The 11,598-nt window shown below is 31.6% G+C and overlaps 1 long non-coding RNA gene across 2 annotated transcripts; it reads right to left on the bottom strand.

Annotated features, from left to right (window-relative positions):
• LOC149989926 (uncharacterized) lies at positions 1–2,592 on the bottom strand. 2 transcript variants are annotated; one of them, XR_016504616.1, is made up of 2 exons: positions 1,216–2,592; positions 1–856 (listed from the first exon to the last, which is right to left on the bottom strand). It is a non-coding gene; the product is annotated as an uncharacterized LOC149989926 (long non-coding RNA). The 2 variants fall into 2 exon arrangements; XR_016504614.1 differs by having other exon boundaries at positions 1–655.
• Positions 2,593–11,598: the final 9,006 nt, after the last annotated feature.

The raw sequence follows: 11,598 nt of genomic DNA, 5'->3' as shown, positions 1-11,598 counted from the left end.
AACGATGGAAATGATCATCACAATTATGTTATCAATATTTAAGACACCTAGCCGCATTGGTTTCGACGCCTGTCGATGCCCACATTCCCTGGCCTCATTCACGTCGATGTTGTGGACTCATCGAACTGATTGTGTCCGAATCGCGACTACTTTCATGGGCAGGATGGTCTGTTTGAGGTCCAAATAGTTGTGAATGAAAGTACTTCCCTAGCTCAACAATGTTACTTGTTCGACGAGAAACTATGCTGGACAAAATTACGACCCCATCTAGCCACAAACAAACTTGTAGAATAACCGCTTCCCGAACAAGCTGTGTCCACTTGGAAGCTCTTCAGGGCACTTGTCAGTGGGCTGTATTGGCAGTCTTCGTTTCTTTCCTGTCTGCATGATCTGCTTTGTTGAAATTGTGGATTGGGAGGTGTTGGCTGTTCTGGTCGTCACTCGCTGTTATACTTTGAATGTCGTGTTGAGTCCATTCTCGGAGTGCTTGTGTGGTGGATGTGGAAACAAAATATTTCTTACTGGGTCATGAATGTCCAATGCCACTCTCGTGAAGCAGAGTGGTGTACATCCCAGGTCTTCCATGATGTTTCACCTGGATCAACGGAGACAGATTTGGTCCCGAATTCAAGCCTTGACCACGTAAGGGAATCACCTTCACATGAGCACCCAGTTTGATTTCAGCTGATTAGAATGTTGCACAATTCCTGGCCAGTGTTCAGAGCTGTAAACCCGCCTGTGGGAGCTTTCAGTACCGTACTGCGTACTTCAGGTTTGAATATGTCGTAGGAAATTTAGTGTTGAGGAAAAGGAGTTTCCGGAGCTTCATGCAAAGCAGCAAACATTCCACTCGGTGCTGTCACGAAAATCACAAATTAAAGTGGCTGTTTTCTCTAAAAAAAAAAAAAAAAAAAAAAAACTCATTTCAAACGGTTCGTTTTCTTCTTTTTTCGTTAATGTGTGTTTTATTTACTTTTTATTTTTAATCTAATGAGTACTATATCTCCAAGATGATAAAAAATATTGCATCAACGGTCAATTTTTAAGTATCGTCGTTGTGCTGCAAGTCTTGTTATAATATCAGAGCTGTATACTGTTAGAGAAGTCCCCGAACAGAGTTTCGGAATGTGATTAACACGTTCACATCGCATAATTTCCACTCTTGACAGTGTAAAATGGTAGAATTCCTTCAAGAAAGTGTTGAGTTTTCGATACCTCTGAAATGGTAATCGATGGAGGAATCTTCCCGCGTTGGAATTGCAGCTGAATTCCATGACCTATTTCATCTGAACACATGCACCAGAGAGCAGGATGCACTTCGGATGCAGGCACGGCCGTGCTTGCATTCACGGCCTTGGGAAACCTTCGAGCTTACACCATCCCGTCCCTTCAACTGGTTTGAACACAACAAACTCGACATATAAATCAGAAACGTTTTTCAGTTGAGAACAAACACCTCTCTTCCGGTGGTCCCTCATTTTTTACACTAAACCAACGTGGCTTCCAACGCAACTGGAAAAGATTTCAAGTGAGCCATCAGGTCATCCCGTTACGCTAATGAAAGCAACGGCGCTGGAGATTCAACCAAGCCGTTCATCCTGGTAGCTGGGCTATGTGGAAACAGCAATGAGCGACTCGATGGAAAAAAACCTTCGGCTTTCCGTCTCCCTCGCTTTTCCCGTAGGGGCTGTTGATTCATGGAAATCGACAACCAGCTCCACCGCAAAAAAGTTGTCTGCATTCACTCATGCTTCCTCCCCCAACTAGACCCAGATCACTCATGCACCCTTGGATGGGACCACCTGAATCCTATTTGCTCTCAAAGGCTTTGACCCCGGTCTCCAGCAACAAAGCAACAGTACTTTGTGCTGCAGCTCAAACACGATTTTTCGAAAAAGAAAAACGTAAATACAACGACACCTGCAGTACCCCATCTTCAAACTAAAAGCATCCCAATTCAAAAAAATTCAAAAACTCAAAATTTTCAAAATAAATAAAATTAAAAATAATCAAAACCCACTCCCCAATGCTGATGAATGCAGATGAACTCAAACTATATAGATAGATATTTAATTATTTTTTTAATAAAAGGAATACACAATAGTAGTAGTCCTACATGGGCAGAGTGGAGGGAAGGACGTGACGAGCAGAGAGAGCAGGAATGGCATCACGCGGAGTCAGAAGAGCAAAGATCGGCAAAGATTTGGGGAGGGGATGGGGGGCCAAACTGGGAGCTTCTTCATTCATGTGGCATATGGCGGTTCTGTTCTGTCTGTCTGTCTGTCTACTACCTGTTTGTGTTTGTTTCTTTGATTGTTTATTCGTTTGTTTGTTTGTTTGTTTGTCTGGGTGTTTGTGTCGCTCTCGCTCTCTCTCTCCCCCTCTCTCCCTCTCTGTTGTTGTTGTTGTTGTTGTTTCTTTTTCTTTTTCTTTCCTATCTCTCTCTCTCACATGAGGAATCGCTCCGCCTTCCACTTCCATCTTCTTCTCCTCCCCCTCCTCCACAATTCAGCACCGCAACAGCAACACACACACACTCTCTCTCTCTGTCTCTCTCTCTCTCTCTCGCTCTGAGCTGCAGTCTGTGTTTGGCGCGCCTGCACTCTGTTTCGCCGCTGCTTGGCTTGGCTTGCGTTAGGGCTCGCAGTATCCCATTCATCCATAATTGGATGAATGATTTGGGTTTGTGTTCATCCGCCGACACTGCACTGTGTTCGTTCTAGTCCTTTTTTGTCTTGTCTTTTTTTCTTTATTTTTATGTGTGTATATATATATATATGTGTGTGTGTGTGTGTGCGTATTTTTATTTTTATTTAATTTGATGTTGTTGTTGTCTGGTGTTTGGTTCAGGTCTGTGTGTGTGTTTGTGTGCTGATCCTTTTTGTTATGTTGAACAAGTCTGGTTGAATGATTCTAAAAGGGGGTTTGATTCATGGGTGCCAGCTAGTTAGTTCATTCATGGGTTTGCATCAGAATGGAATATTCTGATATGCACGGTCTCTGAGATTCCTTGTAAGTATATCTAAAGATTAATAAGATTTATTATGTTCGTTTTTAAATTGCAATTTTACTCTATAAAATCTACAAATTATTAAACCAACTTCAAAATCACCAACATGTTTTCATTCAGCATTTGTGATTTTTAGACTTTTCATCACATGAATTAATCCCATGACTTGTGATTTCGACAAATTAAAACCGTCTTTTTATGAAAAAAAATCCAAATTCAATTCAAAAAAATAGCCAATTCTATGTGAATTCATGGATATCACAACTATTAAGTTGTAAAACCAGTGTAAGTCATCAGGTTTTAGTTCAGCGTTAAAAACATTGAAATATGTTTAAGTTTTTCAATTTATTCAAATTCTGTTTATTTATGTTTTAAAGGAAAACATGAAACGATATATGTGTTTTCTGAAATGTAAAGATGTGAACCCACAATTACATGCTATTTGGGATACTATAAATTTTAATGAAAGTTAAAACAACGGATGAGCATATATACATTGGCGTATGCTATTTACTCCAATCTGTATTATTTTATTATTTTATTTTGTATTTTTTTCTGTTGTTGATAAACAAATGACTGGTCAATCCAAATAAATGAATGATTCTTTTCAGTATCATACTCACTTTATCATCAATTATCATCACCAGCATGATTGAATTGATTCATGTTCACTTATAAAATATGCTCCACGTCATCGCATGTTTTTCTTCAATTTTTTGAAGAAGAATAAACAATGTTCAAAATCTTTTGTCTTTCTTGCACATTACTGTGATTCCATTCCACCCATTCAAGAATATGCAGTTAAATTGTTCAGACTGCACAATACATATACTTCTTACAATAAATATATATATATATATATAAATATATATAAATACACAAGAATGATAAATATATATAATTTATATATATATAAATATATATAAATACACAAGAATGATAAATATATATAATTTATATATATATATATATATATATATATATAAATACACAAGAATGACATAATTTGGAGCTATAAAGGAATTAAACACATCGAATGTCGAAAGTATGTGGTTATTTATTTATTTAGTTATTATTTTTCTTGCTAAGATTTCTCTTCAATAAGTCTGAAAAGAAGAAAGCCCATATTGGTGGCAACTTTTCTAAGCACCCTCGTCCACCTAAGCAAATCCCAAACCTAAAACGCACACACCCACGCCTCAAGCCAGGACCAGGTTCGGAATCCCGAGCCTCTCGGGCCAAGCAATGGATAAGTTCTTCGCCAGTTGACTCTCACTGATAGGGCCACCACCGCAAACATCCAAGCTGGCACGAGGCGGAGGCCACAGGGGGACCAGCGCTGACCGGGTTCCCTTTTCCCCATGGAATCATCCATCCTTTCCCCATGGAATCATCCATCCTTTTCCCCTCACTTTCCAGCCAAGCATTAGCATAAGTATCCAAGTCCGCCCGTCCGCCGTGGCACGCATGTACTGGCCCCATGCCCGCAATCCCGGGTCGGCTACACCCTATCGCCGTTCCCTTTTCCACGCCAGCTAGACCCCTTTTGAGCGCGGCTCCGGAGGAGTTGTCCCTCTGTGTTGGCGCTCCACGTCAGCGGGGATTCACAAAGGGTATAGTGAGAGTCAATGAAGGATGGGCCCTCCTCTATTAGTATGATTTGGCCAAGTCTCCCATGGGGCATCCAAATTGGTTTTTTTTCTATAAGAAAATGGACTTAGGTTATCTTCATTTAATCATTCTTTTTGTTACAAGCTCGCAAGCCTTTTTGCAAATCTCTCCACATAAATACTGATATGCAAAGGCCAATGGTAGTAGGAAAAAGGGCCTTTTTATTTGCACTTCCTTAACTTTATTGTCAAACCCATGGGACCCCAAGCTTTAGAACATATCTATGTTCACTTTTGTTGGTAGAATTAGTGATCAAGGTTCTATTTTTAGTTTTCCAACCTCATTGAACTCATTTCTCTTGTAACTGACATATGTACTATTTTAGACTTGTCTTTGTTTTCTATTTCTTTGCAAAACAAGCACCTTTAATTGGGCAAAGTTATATGTGTGTAGGGTCTTTGCAACATCAATCAAAGGATTTTTATAATGAGATGTTTTTTTCGCATTTTCAAATCCATTGATCCCAATGATTTGAACCAAAGAGAATATAAGTGACAATTCAATCATTTTACAATGACTTCTCACCCATATTCACTACCTTTGTCCTTTGGTGTGCATGTGCACAAATACCCTATTTATGTATTTATAATGTACATGTAATGAAAGTCATACGATTATTAAAACTATTTTGCACTTGCATCAATTGGAGTATTGACTTGGAGTACTAATTACTTGAGAAGAAGTTGTTTTCAACCATACCTTGTAAAAATAACTTGTTGTATCTATCTTTTTCATAAAGTAGTGTCTACAGAAATTGAAAAATGACTGTGAATTTTTAATTACAGTTGTAAATCAAACGTATTTCCGATTTATAAAAACCAAAATAATCAGTGCATATCTATTATAATGCACTATTATCATTTAAAAACATAAAAACATCACCATGATACTTTCGATACTGCATATAATTTTCTGCAATTGTTTTGTAGATTTACGCTTTTAAAGGTGTAATATCCATTTACATGAAATAAAAACATAGATTCAGTCTTTGAATTAACAAATATCACATGAATCATTTTATGATATTAATAACAATGGTAATAATAAAATCAGCATTAAATCAACATTTGTCTTCATAAACTCATTTCATAGGTCGTTTTATGTTACAATATTTGATTTCTATTCATGATCTTTTAAAAACTTTACCTATTTTGAAAATTGGAATTAATTTGACGTTCATATGTATGTAGTATGAATGTTCATAATAATAATAATGCTCATGGTAACAATAATATAAAATTTTAAATAAAACATGTTCTATTTATACCACTTAGTAACAAGTAGTATTAATAGTAATCAAATATTTAGTAACAAAAAGTAAACAGATTTATTTACAATGTTCCAATTAGACATATTGAGAAATTCATGGACAATAATAGATTTTTTATGTAAAAAATACATGATCTTTAATAATTGTCTCTTTGTTGTTTGTAATTGTTTATGTCTATATGCAAACTATCATGAAAACAAAGTTTTAACATGCATTTTTGACTTAAAAAAACAATCTGTGCTTTAATCATGCTAGCCATTATCATTTTTTAACTTTCATTTGCTACTTACTGATAACCTTGTTGTTTTTTTAGACAATACCTAAATTTATACATTACACAAAGCAATCAATTTTAGTGTGCAATTGTACAACAGTCTCATTAAAATAAAATAAAAATCAAAATAAATATATATTAATTCAAGGCAAAATTCAATTATATTGCTTCATAATTAAAAATGTCATGGATTTTAATTACAACTTAGAATATGTGGGATCTATTTTTATAAAACATTCGGGTATTCTGATCCATTCAAAATGAATAATAATATAACAATCTTTCTTATTTGAAGTGAGTAGAAAATATTAAAATTTAAAATGTATATACAAAACACAAAAAAAATCTGGTTGATGATTAAATGGTCATTCATTTCATACCTAGACTCAAATATTGTTGTGAATGCATCAAATTATATATGCATGAATTCTTAATTGATAAACTATGAAAAAAGTTCCACTCAATTTATTTATACATTTATTTATTCACGTACCATATTTGATGTTATGATTGTTTCCTCCTTTCCTCTTTTCAATGTTGAAAAATGATGTGAACATCGCAACTTCAAACTACTATTTGAATTTTTTATTCTTTTAATAAAAATGCTTGTTAAATTAAAATCCAAACAAACAAACAAACAAACAAATAATTCGTACATTGGTGAGCATCCATCCATACAAAGGCCGCACGAGGTTCTCAATTCCAAGCTCGAGTTGTCACTAGGAAAAATGACGTGGCTAGGGCTGACGTGGACCCTGAACTTTGTGACATGTCGCTACGTCATCCCACAACTGACCCTGCCATGATCATCCCTTTCTTTTCTTTTTTTTTTCTTTTTTTTTTTTGCTTTTTGTCTTCTTCTTATTAGTTTCCTTACTTCCCCACTTGCTTGTACTTGAACACTACACAGTACCTTTTATTTTTATTTTATTTATTTGTCTTTTGGGTTAATCTCAAGGGGTGTAAATTCAAAGCTTGATGTGGTAAGTTTATTTTTACCACTTGAGAAATAATTTATTTGAAAATAAATTCCCTGCATTTCTTTTCTTTTTTTCCGTATACATTCATGCATTCATACACTGTCTCTACTCGCTGATTCAATATTGATTGTTTTTGCTAATTCACTATTCTATTTATTTGGTGTAACAATTGATGAATTGTTAGTCTTTGTTATTGTTCATATGTTTGATCTTTTATCTTTTAAAATATTTATAATGAAACAGTAATATGTCACACAAGAATATATTGGAAAAGTCAAGATATCACAGTTGGAATTCAAATAGCCAATTTGTGTGTTGGTGCAGTTCTGCATTCTTTTGTTGAGCTAACTTGTCATCCTGACCAACAATAATAATAATAATAATAAAATTGAGCTTGGATGCATTGTGTATGAAAAATAGTGTTCTGTCTGTGGCCAAACCCAACAACTATGTGTGAACATAATGCACTTCTGTTGTACTCTTTGGATGTGTCCCCTCACATTATAGAACATGCACTTTGTTTTGAGCACTTCTGTAAATGAAAAAAAGAAACAGAAAGCAATATAAACCCTAAAAACCCACAAGAAGTTGGGTACATGCTTCATTCAACATCATATCATAGGGTGTTGATACCATTTATTTATTTATATTATTATTTAATGTCATGAAATGTGCTAATTTTAAAACATGGTATTGTGTAATTTTAAATTAGTTGATAAGCTACAGAACATATTGATTGTTTGCAACTTATATAAACTTATATACCTTACCAAAAACAAAATAATCTAAGTCAAGGTGTTTTATTTGGTTAGCCATCCCTCTTATAACCTATCTAATATCATAAGCAATATTAGCAGGAAATAATATATATTCATATCAAATGTTGATGAGATTGTTTAAAAATTATAATTTATTTTTCAAACGTAGCCTGACTTTTAATAGATTTATTGTGCTATTTATTTTGTATCGATGATGTCAAGTATTGAATACTTTTCATTGCCTTCAATTCACAAACGACATGAAATGTTTGCTTGACAATTCGTTCATTAACCACAATTTTATTTTCAATCTAACTGAAGTTTCTGTACGGTAAAAATTTAGAAGTATTTTTAGAATGATATGATGTATAATTTATATATTCATACAAGTTTTCATAATTCTAATAAATTAAACATTTCAAAATTTGACTAAATTGGTACAGACAATACTGGCAAAGATATGTGACAACTCTAATACCATTTGTTAAATACTCACATAGAGTTATTTTATTTTATTCTATCATATTCTATTTTTAACCAATATTCCTATAACTCTCAAAATAATGAAAAAAAAAAAAAAAAAAAAAAAAAAACGTATCTATTTATTTTCATGTATTGGACTTGAAGGAGAGAACCATGACATGGATCCAACTTGGTCTCTTTTTCTCCTTAAATTCCTAAAGTGTTCTTATTTTCATTCTTCTCCTTTTCTTTTCTCCACCAAAATCATGCCCTTCTGGCTGGGCTTTTGTCCTTTTGAAGCCAGAAATGGATGAGATTCCATGCAATTTAAAAAGTAATAATAATAAAAATAATAATAAAAGAGAAAAGATCATTATCCAAATTAGTGATGAGTTGATGTTCATGGTTGGTTTTATGGGATTGAATGAGGGTGGGCCTACTTATGGATTGAATGGAGATGAAAAATCATACTTGTCAATGTGGCATGGCTGTGGCCATGCAATATGGACTATCTCAAATCAGCATACATATATTTTTTTATTCTTAACACCCAATATGTATATACTAATAAATATTATAATAATAATAGTAATATGTTCATGAATCTTTTCCACCAATAGAACTTGAAGCAAAGAATAGTTGTTGAAAATGATGAAGTGTGGATATCCTTTTGGGCCCAATTATTTCCAATACATGCATGCATGCATGTATGCACACGTGTATTAATATATATATATATATATATGTATTTCCATTATACCATTTGAAAAAGGAGGAATGAGGTAATTGTTTCTTTCACTTTCCAGAAAAACTATATAGAAAGAAAGTCATGTATCTTTATCAAAACAACAACATTTATGTTGTTATAGTTTCTCTTTTTTTTTAAAAAAAATTCTTCATTAAAATGTGGTCAATCTTATGAATATAAATATATGAGGGCTTTTATATTTTATATGCTCTCAATAACCTTTCACCAATTTTTAGGATTGATCTTTGTCTCCTTTCTAAATAAAATGAATAGAAACTTATTTTGATGTATATAAGTCTCGTGTGTAACTTGTCTTGTTTGTATGTGATAATTATGATAAAAATCTTAGAAGTAATTAAATTACTTTAGAAAAAAAATTAAGTTAAAAGTGCACTACAAACTATTATATAAAAACATGATGTACTATATTATTAAATTTTATGGGTTCAATCTTTAAAATTATGATATTAATGTAATTAAAGTCTATTTTTTCTACTTTTTAAATCTTAATTGTGCAACTTTTTTAAAAATAAAGCCCCATAAAAAAAATTAATCCAAAATAAATCCAAAATATAGAATACATAATATCAGATTAATGTTTGACTTATATACAAAACATGTTTAAAAAAGGAGAATAAATCTTTGATGTAGTAGTTGCCAATTATAGACATTATAAAACTAAAGTAGAATATAAAATAGTGGATGTAATAAATCTCCTAAATAAGTCAAATAAACTTACCTTCTTAAAGCATAAAACAAGGATATGTAGAATAATCTAACTAAAACATGCACAATACTACATGATTGATGGTTTATAAAAACTTCTTTTGGGCATGACAAAAAAGAATAAAGAAAATGCTCTTTAAAATGATGCAAATGAAGAATAGACATGTGTATATTCACTATTTATTACATTCATTTATAAAAATTAAAAGTCATACATATTTTTAATTATTTAGATTAGAATATATATGTTTTATTCTTTAGATGCATTGTTAAAAATCTATTTATATTACTAAACATCCAAATAAAGGTATAAATTTAATTTAAATTTGAGTGAGTAATATACCAATAAATCTAAATAGATTTATATAAAGGTTGCATCATGGTAGAATATTATTTTTAACAATTAAACTCAAATAAAAAAAAATCATTAAAATTTAGTTATTTTTAATTTAGGGATCTCTTCTATAATTAATTTATTTTTACTATCAATTAAGTAAAAGAAAAGAAAAAACAATAATAATAATAATAATAATAATATAATTCAGATTTTATTGAACATATTAAAAGGTGATAAAGAAAAAGATATTATGTAATAATTTAACATGTTGTTAAAATGCACGATCTTTCATTAGAATTTACTTGTATATTTTTTTATTTGGATTATTGGATTATAAAATAACATGATCTTAATAATTAATGTCTTAGTATAATATTTTATACAAGTATTAAAGTTATGTATTATATATATAGTATTATATTTTAATCTTTTAGAACACTCTCCTTAGGATAATTAAGAAAAAATTTAAGTAAAAGATTAGTGCAATTTTTATTATTAAAAAATAAGTATGTTATCATTAATATTAAAACCACAATTTGTTTTAATAGTAGATCTAACAAATAGTTTTAATTTGAGATAGGTACAAGACAATATTGTTAACTAGTAGATTATGCAATCTTTATAGTTTTTTAAAATATTTATTATGCTAATCAGAAGGAGATGAATACTTGTAAAACTATAAGAAAGATACTACTGAGGAGCTCTTGGCAACAAATAAACATTGTGTATCTGAATGACATGGTGTTCATAACACATGATGTATCTGATTCAATTAGTAATTTTATTCTTCTTATCAAACAATTTTCTAATGCATCAAGAATAGAGATTAATAAATCCAAGTTAGTGGCCTAATAAGTTAAGAATCTTGCAGACAAGATTGGTTTTTGTTTTAGATTTAGCTTTGGACTAACACATGAAACTTCTTAAAATGCCTAAACACCCCATTCAGCTTTTTTGTTTCTTTATTACATATATATTATTTTCTTTATAAAATATTATTAAAAAATCGTTATAATACATACAACAAGCAACATAGAAACTTCTAAAAATCGTTATAATACATACAACAAGCAACATTTGTGATACTTTAATAAATGGCTTGATCAACATATAAATTACTACATTGCTAAAATTTTAATTTTAATTTATCATTTATTTTGTAAAAAAATAGATAATAAACTTTTTTCATAAAGAATACAAAAAATATTACTTCCTCACAATATTTTTTTAAAGATTCAATCAATATTTTGACCACCCAAACCTTTTTGTTCTCTATCCTATAAACTTACTATTCCACTTTATTAAGATAAATCAACACTTTCTAAATGAATGAGCACAATTGATATCTGTTTTAGGTAGTTT

The sequence above is a fragment of the Physcomitrium patens genome, chromosome 1 (assembly GCF_059467195.1).
Source record: "Physcomitrium patens ecotype Gransden chromosome 1, ASM5946719v1, whole genome shotgun sequence".
NCBI classification, from domain to species: domain Eukaryota; kingdom Viridiplantae; phylum Streptophyta; class Bryopsida; order Funariales; family Funariaceae; genus Physcomitrium; species Physcomitrium patens.
Note: the sequence above shows the minus strand (reverse complement) of the source record. Positions and strands in the feature narration are given on the sequence as shown.